General features: G+C 48.6%; 1 pseudogene; it reads left to right on the top strand.

The window, feature by feature from the left end:
• Positions 1–1,522: 1,522 nt before the first annotated feature.
• Positions 1,523–6,089, top strand: LOC101278125 (tumor susceptibility gene 101 protein-like; annotated as a pseudogene).
• Positions 6,090–8,399: the final 2,310 nt, after the last annotated feature.

The raw sequence follows: 8,399 nt of genomic DNA, 5'->3' as shown, positions 1-8,399 counted from the left end.
TTGACTTACAATGTTGTGTTAGTTTCAGGTGTACAGGAAAAGGGATTCAGTTCTACATATAGATATCCTTTTTCAGATTCTTTTCCATTATAGGTTATTATAAGATATTGAATACAGTTCCCAGGAGCTTCTCCTTTGAGATAACTTTAAATGATTACGAAAAAAGAGGAAAGTTAATTTAAAAAGAAAAAGCGTGTGTGGTTTCCCTGGTGGTGCAGTGGTTGAGAATCCGCCTGCCAATGCAGAGGACACAGGTTCAATCCCCGGTCTGGGAAGATGCCACATGCCGCGAAGCAACTAAGCCCGTGTGCCGCAACTACTGAAGCCCTGGCACCTAGAGCTCGTGCTCCGCAACAAAGAGAAGCCACCGCAATGAGACGCCCGTGCACTGCAACAAAGAGTAGTCCCCGCTCGCCGCAACTAGAGAAAGCCCGCGTGGAGCAACGAAGACCCAATGCAGCCAAAAATAAATAAATAAATAATTTTTTAAAAAAAGAATAAACACGTAAAGATTCTCAGCCATCTCCAGAAACATGCTTCTCCCCTGAAGGCCAGTCAATAATGCGGTTTGCGGTCCATCCACTGGCCTTGCCTTTGACTCTTCCCATCGTGGGCAGGGTCCTTTGAGGAGGAGCCCCTCTCAGTGAACCAGATGTTGGAGGTGCAGATGTGGCTGACACACAAGACGCAGCTGCTATTCCCCTGATTTAGTGCAAATGCACCCATGCAGAGCCCTCACCCCACCACCCCCGACTGGGACTGTTTTTAGGTGGGAGGTTCTGTCCTGTGGACAGAAAGGAGAGGCAGTGGCCTAACTCTCCAGACGGCCAATTCCAGCTCTTCTGGGCACTCATGGTTTGGGAGCAAGGCTCACCCACCCACCCCTGCCGAGTAGGCTGGTCTCTCCGCCACGTGGGCAGGGCTTAGGGGAGCTTTCCTGAGCCTTATTCCCACCTCTGTTCCGACGTGGGGAGAGGGTGTTAACACCGGTCACTAGTGCGCTCGTTGCACTAACCGCTCTGCCGTTGTCACAGGCATTCGAGTTAGCCGGGTCCTGCTGCGGCTACCGCGTTCCTCGTGGGTGAAGTGAGGGATGAGACAGGAGACGGTTAGAGAGGGCCTTCTCCACAAGCATTTTCTGGCACAGACAACTTTCTGTTTTTCCAGACACGCTGTCCCTAATGAAATGTGCAGCTACGTTTGTTTTCCCCGATGAGGCTGAGTACCAAACGTACCACAGTGACTGTGTTTAAACCATAAACTGCTTATGATTCAAATGTTCATATTTCTCAAGCCATGAATCATCATTTTAGTAATAGTAGTTGGAAATGGCCATTGTGTGTGTGTGTGTGTGTGTGTGTGTGTGTCTGTGTGTGTGTGTGTATGAGAGAGAGAGAGAGAGAGAGAGAGATGGGGGCCATTAAATGCCATATGGCCTCAGTTTAAAATCAGGTGACCTTATTTACATTTTCCAGTGTTTTGTGAAGAAAGATCAATTGAGCCCACTTAAGGAACATTGGCGATGTCTGTGCCCGGAGCCATGTCCTCCTTCTTTGGGTATGGGAGCTGGGCCCTGGCTGCTGCGGGATGAAGCCAGCTGGGTAGGTCTCTGAGCTCGTCCAGAGCAGGGAGGGTCCGCAGTGTTCGCTTGCCTAGCTGGTTTGGACAGAGTGGGGGCGGTCCCTCCCTCGACACTGACCCAGCCCGTAGCCCCAGCCAAGCAAGCTCCCCACAGGGCGGGTGGGTGAAGCACCAACACGGGGAGCCACAGGCTTGCACGAGGTCACCACTTCCTGACATTCAGGGGACAAGGCGGCTCGTTGGCCGGAGGGAAAGTGGAATGAGGAGAAGGCCGCGGGAGTGGGCAGGGCAGAGCTAGCGTCTCAACTGCACCCAGGCCAGGTGGGCAGCTCACCTGCTGTCTGAAGGAGCCGGTGCCTCTAGCATCACGCCTGGCTGATTTGCTGGGCAGATCTTGCCCGGTGTGGCTGGGGAGCAGAAGAGAACGGAGGGTCACCAGACACCACATGCCCTCCCATGAGGACCAGCTGGCTAGACCCAGTTCATGGCCTTCGCCCGAGGACCTGCGGGGCCATGGCTTCTGGTCCTGCCTCTTCACCCAGCGCCCCCTCCCTTCATATTGGCTCGTCCACGGTCCAGCTCCAAGGCTCCTCTCCTTTCTCCCACCCACACGTGAAACAAGAATCCTCCACATCTCTGGGCTTCCCCCCAACACAGCCGTTTTGGGCATCCCTGCGTTACCATGATGTGTGCATACCTTGGACATCCTCAGTTAAATATTGTCTCCGGTAAACCCAAGTGGGGGCAGCATCGGGCACGGAGCCAGCCCCTCTGACCCAGATGCTACTTGACTGAGAGGAGGCCCAGGTGAGCGGCATGCCTGAGGCCTGCCCAGGGCCAAGCCACCAGTCACGGGGACCCGGAGAGCTATGTTTGCTGCTACAAAAATGGATTAAAGGGACATTCTCCACCTATGTAGCGGAAGTGCAGGGTCTTCCCTGTTGCTTGGGTTTTATAATGAAGACGGAAGCCAGTTTCTGGGATCCAGGAGAACCCAAGAGACTGCTCAGGGTGTTCTCACAGCCAGAAAGTAATTGAAACACTTTTCAAATAGGCCAGAATGTCCGGTCTGGAAATAGTCTGTGCTTTTTCAAAGTAAAACATATTCACTTCAGATCTCATCCACGGGGGAGGCTTCTCAGCAGCCCTGCTCTGTGCGGGTGATTGGGCTTCGTGGAGGACGGACCAGAGGCTCTCACAGCTTTGCATTTCAGCCCCTCTCAGCCCTACCCCAGAGGGTCTGCGGGCTGCAGGGCTGGTCACGAGGGATCCCTCAGACCATCTTTCAAAACAACAACAACAGTGATGGCAATAACAGAGCTGCTAGTTACAAACATCACCACAGCCAGACGTGGCCTGCCGGCTCCCCTCACTCATCCACAGAGGCCCCAGTTAGCTTGTGCGACTCCACCTGCTTCTGTCCTCGCCCCCGGGGCCCCAAGGTGGGAGAGGAAGCCTAGAGCCCAGCTCCACCTGGGCATTTCACCATCTGTGAAATGGAGATAATGCTGCCTGGCCAGTGTCCCGTTCCCCCTCCCCCGCCGCCCCCAGGGCAGCCTGGCCTTAGGTGTGGCTGGGGCAGTGAGGCTGTGTTCCAGGAGTCCTTCAGTGAACAGGAGGCGGCGGGACCAGCCATAGCAGAGAGCTGAGGAGCAAGAGGCCCCAGACGCAGGTGGGAGGCAGCGAGGCCAGAAGGGCTCTGAGGTCCCGCATTTGCCCAAACCAGGCCAGGCCTGGCGGTCTTTCCAGTGTCAGGGCGGAGACTTCCAGCCAGCCCCCTCCCTCGGTCCCAAAGAACAAAAAACTGGCACTCTTCTTTTCCCTCTTTAGCCTGTGAACTCCACCCCCTCCCCGGGGGGCACGGGCCTCAGACAGAGGACGAGGAACACAGCCTCGAGGTGTCTGTGCTGACCCCAGGGCAGCTGCAGTAACCTCCCACCCCGGACAGCTTCAGGGGCCCAGGCACACCCACCCCACTCCGCTCAGCTAAATGTGGACCCTGACTGCCCCCGAGGGCATCCCAGGACCCCTGTCCAGATGGTGCTGGACCCAGAAGGAGCCCCTCCCCACGCGGACCCCACATGCATCCCAGCACCCCTCCCACCAGTCAGGACAGCTGGTGTCCCCGACGGGCTCTGTCCTCCCGTCACACCCACAAGGAGACAAACACACCTACCTTCACCTCCATCTGACGGTGAGAGGTGAGAGGGTGGGCTTTCCACAGGACCCCAGAGCACCCGTCTCTCCTGCCAGCCCTGGTGACTCCGGCTGGCCCCCGGGCTCCATGCGTATCCACGTGGGCTGCCAGCATCCCACAGCAGATGGTGGTGCCAGGAGCCTTAGGCACAGTTAGACGTTCAGGGCTCCAGACTAGTTAGCCAAAAAGCATTTGTTCCCCCTGAAATAATATCGGTCTGAGGAAATAACCCCAATAAAAAGTTAATGCCCTGACCGACTCATCTATAGCCACTTTGGGGAAGCCCCCAGGGGCCTCAGTCTGACCCTGGTGCTCATAGCAACATGCAAACTTCTCCCGTCTCCGCTCCCTCATTGGCACGCGGTTCCGGTGAGTAGTCGTGTTGACGCCTCCTCAAGTGGCTTGGACAAGTCCACCAGTCACGGAAAGTTGTCTGCCTCCTTCTTCCATGCTCCCAACACGCCAGGAAGAAAAGGCACCCTAAAGCCCTGCAGGAAGCCAGCCAGAGGAAACCATGCCCCCTTCCCCAGAGCAGGTACTGGGGGACATCTCAGGGCAGGGTGGAGGGGGGGACTCTGGACTGGATATCAGGTTGAAGTTTCGGTGTGGCCTCAATGGGATTTTCACATCAGAGAGTGAGTCCTAATCGCTTACAGAGATTCTTCAGGCCATGAGATCTTCCTGAGATGTCATGCTGTGGGAACTAGGAGACATGAAGACAGCCTTTGCAGGCAAACAGCCATTTAAGAAGGCTCACTGTGCAGTACATCGGTGACACAAAGATTCTTTTTTTTTTTTGCGGTACGCGGGCCTCTCACTGTTGCGGCCTCTCCCGTTGCGGAGCACAGGCTCCGGACGCGCAGGCTCAGCAGCCATGGCTCACGGGCCCAGCCGCTCCGCGGCATGTGGGATCCTCCTGGACCGGGGCACGGACCCATGTCCCCTGCATCGGCAGGCGGACTCTCGACCACTGCGCCACCAAGGAAGCCCGATTCGTATGTTTTTAATGATGGCAGTTCCAGGGAGCTAATGAAGCTGACGGGAAAAATTCCTGTGCCCTATAGAGGTATACATATAAATAATCCCATACGCCACTGGCTGCTGGACACATGCCCGTATAATCCACCTATCTGTTTTGTGAAGCCTACTAGTTCAATGGCTATTAAAACAGGAAAGCATGTGGACGCTAACGGGAAGATATATCTTCCTTATCTACACGAATGGAAACACTCAGAGTCAGACTCGCGGCTTATTCAAGTCACGATTGTAGTGTTTGGAGAAGAACCTCCAGTCTTTTCTCATCCTACTATCTCAGCATCCTATCCACCGTACCAGGCAACAGGGCCACCAAATACTTCCTACGAGCCAGGCACGCCAGGTGGAATTTCTGCATACCCATCCGGATACCCTTCCAATCCCAGTGGTGACCCAGGCCGTCCTTACCCACCTGGCGGTCAGTATCCTGCCACCACAGGTTCCCAGTACCCTTCCCAGCCTCCTGTGACCATTGTTGGTCCCAGGAGGGACGGCACAATCAGCGAGGACACACTGTCTGAGCCTCTCTCATCTCAGCAGTCAGTGACAAACTGAGATGGCGGATGAAGGAGGAAATGGATCGTGCCCAGGCAGAGCTCAATGCCTCGAAACGAACAGAAGAAGACCTGAAAAAAGGTCCCCAGAAACTGGAAGAGATGGTTACCTGTTTAGATCAAGAAGTAGCTGAGGTTGATAAAAAACATAGAACTTTTGAGAAAGAAGGTTGTAGAGCTCAGTTCTACTCTGGAGAAAATGGAAAATCGATCTGAAAACAATGATATTGATGAAGTTATCATTCCCACAGCCCCACTATACAAACAGATCCTAAATCTGTATGCAGAGGAAAATGCTATTGAAGACACTATCTTTCACCTGGGAGAAGCCTTGAGGCGGGGAGTAATAGACCTGGACGTCTTCCTGAAGCATGTATGTCTTCTGTCCTGCAAACAGTTCCAGCTGAGGGCATTAATGCAGGAAGCAAGAAACACTGCCAGTCTTAGTGACCTCTACTGCCTCCTGTGATACCAGCTGGAGATTGAGCTCTTCTAAAGCATCCTCGTCTTCTCTTCCTTTCTCTTACCTCAGTAGGTGCCCAGAATAAGTTATTGCAGTTTATCATTCAAGTGTAAAATATTTTGAATCAATAATATATTTTCTGTTTTCTTTTGGTAAAGACTGGCTTTTATTAATGCACTTTCTATCCTCTGTAAACTCTTTTTGTGCTGAATGTTGGGACTGACTATGCTAAATAAAATTTGTTGCATAAAAAAAAAAAGTATGAGGCATTCACTTTCTCCACATCCTTGTCACTTGTTATTATAACACTTGTTATTATCTGTTGTTGTTTTTTTTAGCCGTACTAGTGGTTATGTAATTGGATCTCGTGGTCGATATTTTCATTTCCTTAATGATGTTGAGCATCTTTTCAGCAGCTATTCAAACTTTTGCCCGTTTGCTGCGCTATTTATTTTATTTTTACTAAGTTGTAAGAGTTCTTTTTATATTCCTATATAAACCTATATATAGGTCCTCCAATTTTGTTTCTCTTTTTCAGGACTGGCTATTCTGAGCATTTGCTTGTTCGCTTCTGCAAGAAAAACTGCTAGGATGTCATAGGATTTGTGTGGAAACTATAGGTCAGTTTGGGAAGAACTGTCATCTTAACAATATTGCTTATAATATCTTAACAATAGCTTAACAATTCTAATTCATGAACTTAAGCATCTCCCCATGTATTTTGATCTTAATTTCTCTCAACAGTGTTTATAATTTTTGGTGTATATTTTATACTTTCTTTTTAAATTTTATTCCTAAGTATTTATTATAAATGGAATTGGTTTCTTAATTTCATTTAAGATTGTTTATTGCTAGTATGCAGAAATACAATTGAATGTTGTATATTGATTTATATCCTGCAATCTTGCTGAAGTTGTTTTTTAGTTCATGTCGGTTTGTGTGTGTGTATGGATTACTTAGGATTTCTGAGATCTGAGATCATATCATCTGAGATCTGAGATCTGAGATCATATCATCTGAGATCTGAGATCATATCTGAGATCATATCATCTGTGAATAAAGACGGTTTTACTTCTTCCTTTGCAATTTTAATGCCTTTTATTCCTTTTTTTGCCTTAATGCACAAGCTAGAACTTCCAATGTTGAATAAAAGTAGTGTGATTTGATGTCCTTGCCTTTTTCTGACCTTAGGAAGAAAATATATAGTCTTTCACATTTAAAGATGATACTAGCTATTCGTTTTTTATAAATGCCCTGTATCTAGCTGAAGAAGTTTTTTCCTATTCCTAGGTAGTCCAAAGTTTGTATCATAAATGGGTGTTGGATTTTGTCAAATGCTTTTTCTGTCTATATCATGGTTTTTGTCTTGTTAGTATTCTGTACTAATTGATTTTCAGCTGTTAAATCAACCTTGAATTCCTGGAATGAATTCCATTTGATCATGTGTATAATCCTTTTCATACATTTCTTGATTTGGTTTGCCAATATTTTTTGAGGATTTTTGTAACTATATTCCCAAGGGATGTTGGTCTGAGTTTTCTTTTGTTGTGATGTCTCTGTCTGGCTTTGGTATCAGAGTAATAACTGGCCTCATAGAATGAGTTGGGAAGTATTCCCTCCTCTCCTATTTCCTGGAGGAGTTTGTAAAAATTCGCAGTATTTATAGTCTAAATGTTTGGTAGAATTCGACAATGAAGCCATCTGGGTCTAGGCTTTTCTTTGTGGGTAGATTTTTAGTTATTAATTGAATGCCTTATGTCCTATACTACATTCCCTAGAATGCCCTTTCCAGTACCTTTCTGGCTACAGCATACTGCAAGGGATAGTCCCTTGTGATTGGAGGACGTAGGGAGGAAAATGCCATTTTGTAGCATACATGCACCTTCTCTCCGTTATTCAATCAAATACATTGTAATTGCTGCTGTGAAGGGATCTTGTGGAAGTAATTAGAGTCAATTGACATTTAATCAAAAGGAAGATTATTATGGGTGGATCTGATTTAAGTAGTTGGAGGTCCTTTAAAGGAAGGTCTAGGTCTTCCCTGAGCTCAGAAACCCCAAGGAGTAGTATAGAAGGAAAATTGCAGAATCTTTGTACGTTTTGGGACCTCCACACTCACTTTGTTGGCGGTGGTCTGTTGATTTACCTCACTGGCATGAAGCAGCAGCTGGTCCTGCAACTGCTTCCCAATTGTTTTATGGCCTAGACATGGCCTTTCCTCAAGAAGAGTCCATGTGTGCTTGAGAGGAAAGTGTGTTCTCCTGTGGTTAGGGGAAGTGTTCTATAGAGGTCGGTTGGGTCAAGTTTGTCAAGAGTGTTGTACGAATCTTCTACATCCTTGATTTTCTGTTTAGTTGCTCTATCCATTACTGAGAGAGGGGTACTGAAGTCTCCAAATCTTATTGCTGAATTGTGTATTGTTTTCCCTTGAATTCTGTGGGGTTTTACTTATTATATTTGGGGGTTTTGTTGTTAAGTGCATATATATTTATAACTATTCTGCCTTCCTGATGAATTTTCCCTTATGTGATTATAAAATGACCCTTTGTCTCAAGACCTATTTTGCCTG

Source organism: Orcinus orca, chromosome 9, assembly GCF_937001465.1.
Source record: "Orcinus orca chromosome 9, mOrcOrc1.1, whole genome shotgun sequence".
In the NCBI taxonomy this organism is placed as follows: domain Eukaryota; kingdom Metazoa; phylum Chordata; class Mammalia; order Artiodactyla; family Delphinidae; genus Orcinus; species Orcinus orca.
The sequence above is the reverse complement of the archived record's forward strand: the minus strand, read 5'-3'. Positions and strand labels throughout refer to the sequence as shown.